Genomic DNA, 13668 nt, shown 5'->3' on the forward strand with positions numbered 1-13668 from the left:
TGTTCCTGATTTATACATTTTAGTGATGAAAGTTAAGAATGTACTGCAGAAGCAGTGCCCTGCTGCTTTAAATAAATATCTTAAAAGTGGAATGGTTCTTTGGGCAAATGGTCCTCTTGGGTCTTAGTTTTATGTTTTGTGTTATTTCTGTGACTTCTGAAAGTCACAACCATTAGTGAGGGCGTGGAGAAGTTGGAACTCTCGCCCGTGGATGATGAGAATGTGCAAGCCACTGTTTCCCAGTTCAGTGAGTCATCAAGAGTTTCAAGTGGACTGATGAGGGGGCTCAGAGAGTAAAGGCGCTCGACGCTCAGGCTCACACTCTGAATCTGACCCTGGAACCCATGCTGATGGAAAGAGAACTGAATCCTCAAGCTGTCCCCTGACCTCCACACACAGCTAAACTGAACTGCTGTGTGACTTAGCAATTCCACGCCGAGATCTAGATCCAGAAGTAGGAGGTAAGTGCACACAGGTTAATAGTGGCCACTCCCACAGCCGGCAAAGGTAGACATATCGAAGACATCCATCGGCGGAAGAACAGATCAATTCCGTGTCTATGCAATATATAAACACAGTGACTACAGTTTAACTAGGCAAGGAGAACATGCTGGTACCTGCTGTCTTATGAGCAAGCCTTGAAAACCTGTCTAATGAAGGAAGGCAGAAGCAAAAGCACATGGAATTCCACTTATATGAGATATTCAGAGTAGGCAGCTGTATCGCAGACTCAAATGGAGGAAAACTCCTCGTTGCGTGGTTGTGTTTGGTAGGGAGCTCTATTTCATAACTGTTCAAACTAAGCTGGGACAGACACAGGAAATGGCATGGAAGATGTGTGCTCAGTTTTGTTCAACACAAAGCTCCTCATCTCCCTTTTTGCTCACTTAGTTTTAATATCCATATTGTGTTGACGAACAAGTTACAAATCTTGTCAACAAGTCCCCCACCACCACCACCAAAACAACTGCAGGTTTTTGTAAGTTCTGTTAGTCATACAAGACCTTCTTTTTGGTGTTTATTTCTACAAAGAGGAGAGACTGTCTGCTTTTGCTTTTGTGGTAGTAGAGATTTAACCTGGAGTGTATGCATTTAGACAAATGTTCTCCCACGGAGCTCCAGCGTGAGTTCTTCCTCTCCTTAACTTTTCAGTTTGGGACAAGATCTCTCTAAGTTTCCCAGGCTGGCCCAAACCCATTCTGTATTCATGGCAGGCTTTGAATCTGCCATCCTCCTGCTGCTGTCCCCTGGGGAAGCTGTGGTTACAGCGCGCGCTCTGAGACCAGGCCTGGCTATTCGTTTATTCCGCAGTATGAACACAGCCTACTTCCTCTCTCGACCAAGTTTGTAACAAACTGACAAAACCGAGCTAGTCAGAATGAGGAAGGAAGGAAGGAAGGGAATGGAGGAGGAACCTTAACTCACTCCGTCTTAGTTTCGTCTTGACTCCCTATCAGGAAACGAGCAGGGAAGACAGCACAGGGTGACAAGCTTCCCTTACTAGAGCTCAGTTTCAATTTCTTCTCCTTGCAACATGGTAATGATTATAGTGATAGCAGGAACTTGCCGTGTGTCTAAACTTTTCCTGGGAAGATGAGACATGTGTACTCATCCTAGATACGGAGCCCGAGACAGACCAAAGTACAGACACCACCAAAGTCCAACTGGATGAACCAAGTTTTACTGGGGTTACTTACAGGAATATAGATGAGAGGTTATCTACAGCAGCAGAAGTGACTCAAAGACAGTTGCATCATCAAGGCCCATCCCAGTGGATGACAGCTCACAAGAACTGGGAACCTGGAACACTGCACAGCCTGCAGGCAGCTCAACTGATTGGAGGGGGTCCTTCCAGATGCTTCATTTGGTCTAAACCTCTTCTAGGTAGTTCAGCTAGTTTCTATGTCTTCCAGGCAGCTGTCGGTCTAGTCCTCTTTGCAGCTTTTCTCCTTTGAGAGACTTCTTTGCAGCCCAGCTTCGTTTAGTCTGAGAGGGACTCTCTCAGCTTTTCTTGTTTACTCTGGCAGGGAGGGGCTTAATGAATCCGGTCAGTTTCAGGGACTTCCCGAAGCTATTTTGAGTTGTTTTACTTTCCTTCAGGATAGAATGTTTCAATCCTCAGAGGAAACTGTTATACGATTGTTACGGACTGAGAGTTAAACTAGAAAAAAAAAAGTTACGTGCTTAGTACACGAAGGCAGAACTCAACAAATGTCGGCTCCCATTACTAACTGACTAGCCAGGTGTGGTAGGCTCAAATCTTTAATCCCAGCACTCAGGAGGTAGAGGCACAGGGATCTCTGAGTTTGAGACTGGTCTACAGAGCAAGTTCCAGGACAGCCAAGACAACACAGAGAAAGTGTCTTGAAAATACAAAAATGGGGTTTGGAGAGACGGCTCAGTGGTAAAGAGCACTGATTGCTCTTCCAGAGGTCCTGAGTTCAAATCCCAGCAACTATATGGTGACTCACAACCACCTGTAATAAGATCTGTTGCCCTCTTCTGGTGTGTCTGATGGCAGCTACAGTGTACTTACATATAATACATAAATAAATCTTAGAAAAAATTTAAGAAAAATAAAATATGAAAATACTATCACTAATATTATTACTTATGTTTCCTTTATACATGTTTGTCATCCATTGCAGGACTCCATGACATCATACTACCCACTCCCAAGCAACAACCAAAATGACGAGCTGACACTTCCTTTGCTTGTTGTCCTGTTTTGTTTTGTTTTAAGTGTCAATTTGACACAGCCAAAAGTCACTTGGGAAGAAGGTATCTCAATTGAGGAATCACCCAGATGAGATTGGCCTACTGGGAATTGCTCTGATTTTTTGATTGACTTGGGAAGGTCCTGGGCAGCCTCATCCCTAGACTTAGACAGCCTCAAACCCATAGACCCTGAGCTATTTGCATGTGGTTTTCCTGCCTGTTTTCCAGGTTATATTTTCGTATATTCTCGCATTCATTCATTCATTCATTTATATTCTTTCTCTCTCCTTCCCTTCTTCTTCTCTCCCACAGCTGATTACCAAACCCAGTGCCATACACATGTTAGGCAAGTCTTATTCTACTGAGCCCCAGCCTATGAGACTGGATGGATGGGAATAAGTGTGTGTGCTAGTAGTGGGGAGGGGAAATATAAGCTTCTACATCATCAGCTACAGCTACACGAGATTGGTTGGCTCAACTCAAGAGTTATTCGTTAGATTTCAGTTATGCAGATGCTCAGGGCTGTTCCAGGGAGCTGAGAACGATGAAGAGAGAGGCAGAGGTGTCGGGCAGCAGGTCTGAAGAGCAATCTGGTGAAAGCAGATATTTATACATTACACCACACTGGTAACACCTATCATGAAGGGCTTACAATGTATACCCAATGTATACACTTATTTTAAGCCCGTGTGGCTGGATATTAGTTATCTGCTGTTCAGTGACAAATTACCAGCTAGCTTAGAGGCTTAAAACAATAAACATTTATTATCTCTGTGGGTGAGGGATCTGATGCCGTTGGCTGGCACTACAGATACTGAAGACTTGCCGGGACAGAGAATATAATTCTCCAATTGTTGACTCTGTTGACTGGCAAGCCGATGTTGTTTATGTGTAGGTGGCCTCAGCTCCTTTCCACGTCCCGTCAGTCTCTCCAGAGAGCTGTTCAAGTATCTCTGTAACATAGTAGGGCACGGTACCACGTTCTTGGTCAATTCATCCATCATCCTCAACTACATAGTAAGTTCCAGGCCAACCTGGACTATGACTAAACCCTTCTGCATCGCCATAGAGTGTCATTGTGATGGCTACTCCCAGTTGTCAACGAGAAACTATCTGGAATGAACTACAATCCAGAAATGGAGGACACACCTCTGCTCTCGAGGCTACATGACACAGGCTTTTCATCTGGATCTCGAGGCACAGTGGCCATGAAAAGCTTAGGTGCAGCCTTAGCTAAGGTGCTCTGCCTGGGACAGAGCAAGTTCTAAGTAAAGAGCAGCTTAGGTCCAGATGTGGTGTGCACAGCTTTAATCTGGGCCACACCTTCTGCGGGAGGCCCACATAAGGACAGTGGGTAGAAGGAAGGATTTGTTCTTCGCCTGCTTGCACTTACTTGCCAGCACTTAGAGCCTACTTCTTCAGGATTCCAGCTTATCCAAAAGTCCAGCTGCAACACCCAGCCTCGAGGGACTGAGCAACTGCTAGATTTTTGGACTTCTTGTTGTTGGGCTAGTGGGATCTCAGATTGTCATGCCAATAATTTCCCTTAATATATAGGGGCACTCCAGAAGATCTGTAATTCTAGAGACTCCTGACTAATACAGTCATCAAACACTTTAGTCTCTGTCTGTGTTGGTTGATGATGTTATCAAGGATATGAGTGTAGAGGGTGGTTCTGATGATTTGATCAAGAATCTGTGTTTACTGATTCTGGAAGTCCTTGCCCTCAGTTGGATTTTGATCTATCAATAAAGATGTCAAAAGCCAATGGCTGAGCACAGGGCGGGGCACTGAGAGTTTCACAGGTAGGGCAAGGAGGGAATCAGAAGACTGGGAAGGTAAGGAGGGAAAAGCCAACCAGCACTGTGAGATTCTGGGTAAGTGGCCTCTGGCCACTTCTCCAACTGAGCCTGGGGTAGCAGGGGAAGGACTAGGGTGCCCAGTCACTGAGTAGCCTAGACATTTTGAGATTAATTGGCATGTGTGTGTTTTCTATTCGAGGATCTGAGATAGCTCCTAGACAGGTGTGCTTGTGTGACTCTCGGGGAACTCAAAGCGGTGTAGACAAAGCTACATGCTACACATGAGAGTTTTTATACAACATTTTATTCTGTTATTCCCAGACTTGTGTTGCAGCAGCACCAGGCATCGTATCTTTAACTTTATAACCAAAAGACAGGGCTACCTAGCTGAGGCTGGCCTCAAACTCTCTATGTATTTCAGGTTGGCCTTAACTCTTAATCCTACTGTTTTTGTCTCTCAAGTGCTACAATTACAGGTGTATTTCAAAATGTCTACTTTATCATGTTTTTTGAACTATAGTCCTTCTCTATATACTTATGTGTACTCATATAATATATATATATTAGCTTTAGTTTGAATTTTATCAATGATTAATGTTGAAGTTGACTTCTTGTGTTTATTTGTGGTGTGTGAATATCTTTTTCTTGGATATTTTATGTATTTGCATTTCAAATGTTATCTCCTTCCTCCCTCTCATGTCCCTCCCCCCTCCCCCTGATTCTTTGAAGACGCACCCACTCCCACCTACCCACTCCCACCTCAACGCACTGGCTTTCCTGTACATTGGAGAAACAAGCCTTCACAGGACCAAGGACTTCTCCTGTTGATGCCAGAGAAGGCCATCCTCTGCTACATATGTGGCTGGAGCCATGGGTCCTTCCATGTGTACTCATTTCTGTTTCTTTTACAAGTCTTAGAGGTGTAGCCATTGTACCTAAAACTATGATTTGTTTCAAGTGAGTTTTTATGTATTTGGATGGGTACCTGTTCTTGGTTGTCAGCTTGACTACATCTGGAATTAACTAAACCCAAGCAGCTATGTACAGATGTGAAGAATTTTTTTAAATTAAGTCATTTGAGGTGAGAAGACTCATCTTTATCCCAGATCTTTTGAGATGGGAAGATCTACCTTTAATCTGGGTCACACCGTCTCCTGGTAGTCTATTTGAAGAACATTGAAGAACAAAGCTCTCTTTGCCTACTTGCTGGCAAGTCCATTCCTTTACTGGCATTGAACCTACTTCTTCAAGACTCTGGCGTATACTGAAGATCAGCTGAGACATCCAGCCCCACGGACCGAACAACGACTCTGATCTTGGACCTTTTGTTGGTAGCCATTGTTGGACACCTAGATCACAACCTGTTTAAACCAGTTTATACTTGGGCTGGAGAGATGGCTCAGTGGTTAGGAGCATTGACTGCTCTTCCAGAGGTCATGAGTTCAATTCCCAGCAACCACATGGTGACTCACAACCATCTGTAATGGGATCCGATGCCCTCTTCTCCTGTGTCTGAAGGATTTATTTATCATATACAAGTACACTGTAGCTGTCTTCAGACACAGGAGAAGAGGGCATCGAATCCCAATACAGATGGTTGTGAGTCACCATGTGGTTGCTGGGAATTGAACTCATGACCTCTGGAAGAGCAGTCGGTGCTCTTAACCGCTGAGCCATCTCTCCAGCTCCAATAAATAAATCTTTTTTTTTCTTTTTTCTTTTTTTAGGAGCTGGGGGCCGAACCCAGGGCCTTGCGCTTGCTAGGCAAGCACTCTACCACTGAGCTAAATCCCCAATCCCCAATAAATAAATCTTTAAAAAAAAAAAAGTTTATGCTTGATCCAGAAGGCTGAGCAGCAAAGCAGTCTGATGAATCCTCTTTGTATAGGCATAAGTATGGCACACATGCACACACACACATGCACACACACAGACACACACACACACACACACACACACACACACACGTACATACACATATATACATTCATTTAGTCGGTCAGTTCTGTCCCTCTAGAGAACCCTAACTAATACACATAGTTCGACAATTTGTTGTCAGCTGTCAGTGTTTTGCTTCTTCTTTTCAGTTTTGGGGACAAGGTCATGCTTTATAACTTGGTATCAAACCTTCCATCCTCCCAATTGGTCCCCCCAACGGCTAGGATTATAGGCGTGTACCGCCGTGTCCAGTTCTATCCGTACTTTTATTTAACAGAATTTGAGATCTTCATATACTTGTACACAATAAACTTTCTTTTTCATTTTTTTTTGAGCCACATTATTACTTTGATGGAGTTATTATTCTAGTTGCAGGGGGACAGACAATAAACCAGTAAGTAAGAATGAGGACATGTGAGCGACCTTAGGGTCAGTACCCAGTGCTGAAAACCCAAATAACCACTGACTGAGTGCAGTAAAACAATGGTGATAGGAAATGTGGGGAGCCGGAAGTGAGAACTGGCAAGAGTGACTTACAGTTTTAAATAGGACGGATAAGGAGGGGCCTCCTGAGGAGGAGATATTTTATTACAGGCTGAAGGAGGCCAGCGGTGGGCAGGCAGGGTTAGGCAATGGCAAGGGTATAGAACCTTTGGGGAAAGGAAAAGTACAAAAGTGTGTCACAGTCTAGAAGTAAGCAAGTCTGGAGTCAAGTGGGCGAAAGAAGTAACAGCGATGAATGTGAGGACTCAGTGAGAGCAGTGAGAGTGTTGGGCAGATGGCGTAGGCCTGGAGGCTGTCGGGTGTGAGAGCATTGGCCTTTACTCTGAGGTAGAGGGAGGTCTGACCTTGGACTTGAGAGATTCATACTGACCACAGAGTTAGAACAGATGGGACAAGGCCAGTTCAGAGCCTGCAGGAGTATAGTAAAGAACAGTAGTTAGAGGACCGTGATGGTGGCAATAACGTTTGTGAGCAATAGCTGGGTTCCGGATACAGTCAGTGCTGACAGACTTTGCTCATGCATGGTATGTATTCTATGATGTGTACATAGATGGATGGCATGAGTGGAAGAGAGGAAGACTATCTGGAAGAATGATACACCAGGACAGGGTGCGTGGCAAAAGTTTGTAATCCTAGGGTTCAGGAGACAGAGGTAGGAGGACTCTGAGTTCAAGGCCAGCCTGGGTTGTAAAGCAAACAAGCAAAGCAAGGGGGTAGGAACGCAGTGTAGTGGCTGAGCATTTGCTTCGCTTGCACAAGGACTCTAACCCTAGTGTTTACCCCTCCCCTGCCACGTGATTATAAAAAATATATATCAACATTGTGCATAACCAAACACGAGTCTTTGTCAGTCTTGGTACACGATGCTGTCAAGAAGGCAGGGCTTTGTACACTGTTTTTATTCAGCTATTCCCAGACTTGTGCCACATGGTCATCACCAGGCGTCACATCGTTAAATTTATACCAGAGAGAAATGGGCTTTCTGTCTCTCCTTTTTATGAGCTTTTTAAGGATTTGTATCTGTTTTTAAGATGGAGAAACGATTTTCTCTCCGAACCTCACCACAACGCCTGACTACCTTTCAGTATCATTGCCCAGCTTCCCACCATGTGTGCACGTTTAAACTGGTGTCTGGTGAGGGTGTGGGCTCACCACGATTGACTTAGACCTGTTTCAGTCTGTTCCCCAGTGCTGGTGTTGAAGCCCGATGCTCTTCAGACATATAGCTAGGCATAGGCGTGTGCTTACCTCACATGCTAACACAGTGGTAGACACAATGAGCAAAATCTGGTACGCCATGCTAAGGAATACAAAAGTTTTGCACTATCCCCTGTTGTTGACGTATCGGGGTTAGTTTATGGTGCAGTGGTTAGGAGCACCGGCTGCTCTCGCAGAGGATCTGGGTTCAGTTCCCTGAACTCACCTAGTGGCTCACAACCGTAGATCACTCCAGTTCCAAGGGATCCAATCACCCCTTCCGATCTCCATAGTCACTGCACACCTGGAGTCCACATGCACACATGGAGTCACACACATTGAATAAAATAAAATAGGTAATTGCTAACGAATTTTAAATCGGAAAGTAGCATGGTTAAATTTTGGCAATAACTTCAGGATGGGTTGATGTCCTGGAGGACATATAGGTCTGGAGGCAAGGCTAACAAAAATTTTCTCAGGAGGTTCCAGGAAGGAGTTTGTATCCCTATGGAACAGGACCCCAGACCTTAGTAGGCCCTGAGACTTTAGCATAACTATGGTGGAAGTGGTTTCAGGCTGTAAAACTCAGCATATAGACAATACCACCCTCCAAAACTAAAACCAAGACCTACTCCATCAAAGCCCACAGTTCTAGGAAAGCCTTTAAATGTACTAAGCTTTTTGGCTTCTATAGTTCCGTTTCTGGCTAACTGTTCTTGTTAACTGAAGTATGTTGTCTTAGGGTTTCATTGCTGTGAAGAGACACCATGACCAAGGCAGCTCTTATAAAGGACATTTAATTGGGGCTGGCTTACAGGTTCTGAGGTTCAGTCCTTTGTCATCAAGGCAGGAGCATGGCAGCATCCAGCAGGGTGCAGGAGGAGCTGAGAGTTCTACATCTTGTTCTGAAGGCAAACAGGAGAAGACTGGCTCTCACATGGCTAGGAGAAGGATCTCAAAGCCTACCCCCACAATGACACACTTCCTCCAACAAGGCCACACCCACTTCAACAAGGCCACACCTCCTAATAGTGCCACTTCCTGGGCCAAGCATATTCAAACCACCACATATGTCAACCCAGAACGTGATTTTTGTGCTTAAAAGCTCACCCTAAGAAAGGCTCAGGGCTACACTGGGATCCTGAGCACCCAACATAATCACTAGCCAACTAATGAAAACTTTCTATTGGCTTAAACCCATGTCTGAGCAGTCTCCTCTGGTGAATACTTAATCCTTACTATACTTAAGAACACAGAGTAGGGGGTTGGGGATTTAGCTCAGTGGTAGAGCGCTTGCCTAGCAAGCGCAAGGCCCTGGTTTAGGTCCCCAGCTCCGAAAAATAGAAAAAAAAACAAACAAACAAACAAACAAAAAAAACAAAAACACACACACACAGAGTGGATGGAAATGAAGGAAGGAAGAGAGAGGAGATTTTAGAATAGCTCCTGATAGATTCCTATATAGGATAATCACAGGGTATTTTGTCCAAGATGAATTTTTTGCATAGAGGAGGTCTGTGTGGGTCAAATGAGTGGAGAGACAGTAGCTTTGGTTTTAAACACTGAGGTGCCTGAAAGGCACACAAGGAGGGACAATTAAACACGGGAGAGAGGGGGCTGGAGAGATGGCTCAGCAGTTAAGAGCACCCGACTGCTCTTCCAGAGGTCATGAGTTCAATTCCCAGCAACCATATGGTGGCTCACAACCATCTGTAATGAGATATGATGCCCTCTTCTGGTGTATCTGAAGACAGCTACAGTGTACTTATATATAATAAATGAATAAATCTTAAAAAAAAAAAAAACACGGGAGAGAAACCTTTACAGGTTAGACAGGTAGTGTGAAAGGGTGGAGAATAGACAGGTAGTGTGAAAGGGTGGAGAATTGATTAAGGGGAAAGGAAATGTGGTGGGTTCCTGACACCCAGTGGCTGAGGGCGGTGGGGTGGGGGAGGGGCACGTTGGGAGTTGGCTGACTTTGTTCGGGGTTGGGCATCAAGGGTATGTTGACAAAATTTTTGATGTAACTGTAGACAAGCCTTTAAGGAGCAGTTAAAAAACCTGTTTTGAAATTCGGCTTTCTATCATTCAGTTTCAACACGTTGTCCGTTGGCTGACTGGGAACCTCAGAACTCAGCTTGTGAGCTGCTGGTCATAAACACAGCAGGGTTTGTAGGCTACCATGCGGGAGCTCATGCCTGGGGGCAGATGCACTTGTCATTCAAACCAGTTGTCGAAGACAAATTTGCAAAGACAATGTAATTGAGAAACTCTTTGGATTAAAATGTAGTTCTGCTTCTGTTCTATGACAGTAGTTACTTATAACCTCTAACTTTAAGGGCTGTTTGAATAACTCTTTGGATTGTAAATTTAATATAGCTCATGAACCCTATGAATTAGATACTGTTTACAAATAGGTGGGAATCTTGTTTACCCTCCGAAATGGCTACTTCTGTAGAGCACTAGAGTTTAAAGTATATGCACTTTTTGGATTTAGAACTCAGAGAACGATACTTCAAGGAGTTAAAATTTAATCCAAAATACCATTAAATTATTTCTATGTCTTCTTTTCTTTAGGAACTGTTCTCCGGAATAATTAAATTATTCATGTTTATATGTTTGTGATAGCATGAGTGCATGCATGTGCATGTGTGTGTGTGTATGAGAGTGTGTGTGTGTATGAGGGTGTGTGGGAGGGTTGTTTGTGTGTATGTGTATGAGGGTGTGTGTGTATGTGTATGAGGGTGTGTGTGTGTATGAAGGTGTAAGGGTGTATGTGTGTATGAGGGTGTGTATGTGTGTGTGTATATCGGTGTGTGTGTGTATGAGGGTATATGTTTGTGTAATGAGAGTGTGTGTGTGTATGAGGGTGTGTGTGTGTGGGTGTTTGTGTGTGTGTGTGTGTGAGGATGTGTGTGTATAAGGGTGTGTGTGTGTATGAGGGTGTGTGTGTGTATGAGGGCGTGTGTGTGTGTATGAGGGTGTGTGTGTATGAGGGCGTGTGTGTGTGTGTATGAGGGTGTGTGTGTATGAGGGTGTGTGTGTATGAGGGCGTGTGTGTGTGTATGAGGGTGTGTGTGTGTATGAGGGTGTGTGTGTGTGTGTATGAGGGTGTGTGTGTATGAGGGCGTGTGTGTGTGTATGAGGGTGTGTATGAGGGCGTGTGTGTGTATGAGGGTGTGTGTGTATGAGGGTGTGTGTGTGTATGAGGGTGTGTGTGTATGTGTATGAGGGTGTGTGTGTGTATGAGGGTGTGTGTGTATGAGGGCGTGTGTGTGTGTGTATGAGGGTGTGTGTGTATGAGGGTGTGTGTGTATGAGGGTGTGTGTGTGTATGTGTATGAGGGTGTGTGTGTGTGTATGAGGGTGTGTGTGTATGAGGGTGTGTGTGTGTGTGTGTATGAGGGTGTGTGTATGAGGGTGTGTGTGTGTGTGTGTATTTGTGTTTGTTTAAAGGCACAGTCTCACCAAGAAACCCAGACTGTCTCGTGGCAATCTTCCCATTTAAGCTTCCCAGTGAAGGGCTGGGGTTACAGGACCGGATCATCAAGTTCAGACCAGTCTTTTCTTTTTTGAGATAGGGTCTCATCTAGCTTAGGCTGGCCTCAAACTTGCTAAGCAGTAGAGGATGACCTTGGACTTTTTCTGATCCTCTGTCCAGGACTGCCAGGTTTGCAGGCAAGCACCACCATGCTCGGGTTTGTCTCCTCTTCTTGTTTTGTTTTATTTTGCTTGTTTGTTCTTGCTTTTCTGTCTTTATTAATATGGTGCTGGGGGTCAAACACAGGGTTTCACGGTCCGTACTGGGAAAACACTCTACCAGCTGATCTATGTTCCCAGCCCTACATTTGCCCGAATACCTTTTCCTCAGCACGGTTTCAGTGTCCCAGGTTAAGTATGACACTAAAGCAGTGTGGAGACTGAGGGAGAAAAATTGAGAGGTGAGAGTTTGAGGAGAAAGGGAGAGTTAAGATGTCGACCTCATTGTCAGAGTAGCAGAAGGGAAAGACAAACTAGACAAAGGTCAGATCAAAGATGGCAGAACTCTGGTCAACCTGGGCAGCAAGCAGACAGACCTCTTTCTACATATTCCTGGTTGTCCTGGAACTCACTGTGTACTCTAGACTGGCCTTGAACTGACAGAGATCTGCTGGCCCGTGCCTCTAAGTGGTAGGGTGAAAGGCAAGCCGCCACCCTAGCCAGTTTCTTTATTTGCTCTTTTTCTTTCTAACTCAGGCCCAGCCGGAGAGCAACGAGGGTGTTCCTCTGAACCAGTCATTCAGCCTCCAGCCACTCTTTGCTATAGTACCCCAAGTCAGAGATATATGAGCCCCATCTCTTTCACTATTAAGCTGCTTTACCCCTCTGACAGCTTCCGTTCTCTGCCGAACGGTTACAGTCAGCTTTGAATGAAATCGTCCCTATTGAGCTCTTCCTGGTCTTCATCCCTGCCCCAGTGTTCACTGATAGCCCACGTTAGCGGCGTTTTACGCAGGGAAAGTATGACTTAGCTTTGGGAATGTATAAAAGCAGATAGTTCAGCTTTCAAAGATATGGAGTTAGTGGGGCAGACAGGCCCACTAATAATGATTGTAATTCAAGGGAGTAACTGAAACTGAAAGTGTTTATAAAGAGATGTAGGGTCGGGTGAGATTTTTGGAGGAAGACACCATTAAGCCAAAGGTAAGGCATGATCAGGAGCTGACAAAGTAGGTGAGAGGAGCAGAATGAACAAAAGCTATCAGGTCCAAACCCCCAAGGGTGCATGCCAGAGCTTAAGCAAGAGGTAAGGAGACGCCGTAGGTGCACCATGGACGGAGATGAAAGAGAGGTTGTAAAAACTTTAGATTTTCTGCCATTCAAGAGACTTCTTCATGCACATGAGGCACGGGGCTGGCGTAATCAAGAATAAAGAGACCGTTGCTTTTATGTCACTGTATGTATGGCCCAGGAGGGACAAATAATACAAATGTTCGTGATTTGCACACAGTAGACAACCAACTTTGAAGAAATGGACACGAGCGCTTTGATGCAAACATCACTGTCTCTAATTTTCTCCTCACAATATTTCTATCATGAGAGATGACAATGATCCTGAAACACCAATTTGTGGGCAAAAGGGACAGATTGGAGGAACTGCCATTTTGGGAAGAAAGATTGTGCGCAAGGATTGCATGGTTGTGGTGAGCATCCTGAGACCCATCCACGGGAACAGTTGAACAGTGGAAGCTGAAGCAGAGGCTACTCACAGGGAGCTGCTGCCTGCAGCAGCCTGTGGCTTCACGGGCTGTGGGTCCCAGCCGGTCCTCCAGGCGGAGCCTGGGTGCGACGTCTTTTCCATTGGCTTGGAGTCCAGGGGCGGGCATTTGTAGCCGGGCGCCCTTGGGGATTGGCCCCGCTTTGAGCAGCCGCTCGGTGTGTGACAGCCGCGGCTTCGTCCCTGGCTCTAGCAGCTCGCAGGGCGGGCCTCTCCGGGTCCCCTGCAGTCATTGGCTCGGTGCGGTTTCCTT

Source organism: Rattus norvegicus, chromosome 1 (genome assembly GCF_021556685.1).
Source record: "Rattus norvegicus strain SHRSP/BbbUtx chromosome 1, alternate assembly SHRSP_T2T, whole genome shotgun sequence".
NCBI classification, from domain to species: Eukaryota; Metazoa; Chordata; class Mammalia; order Rodentia; family Muridae; genus Rattus; species Rattus norvegicus.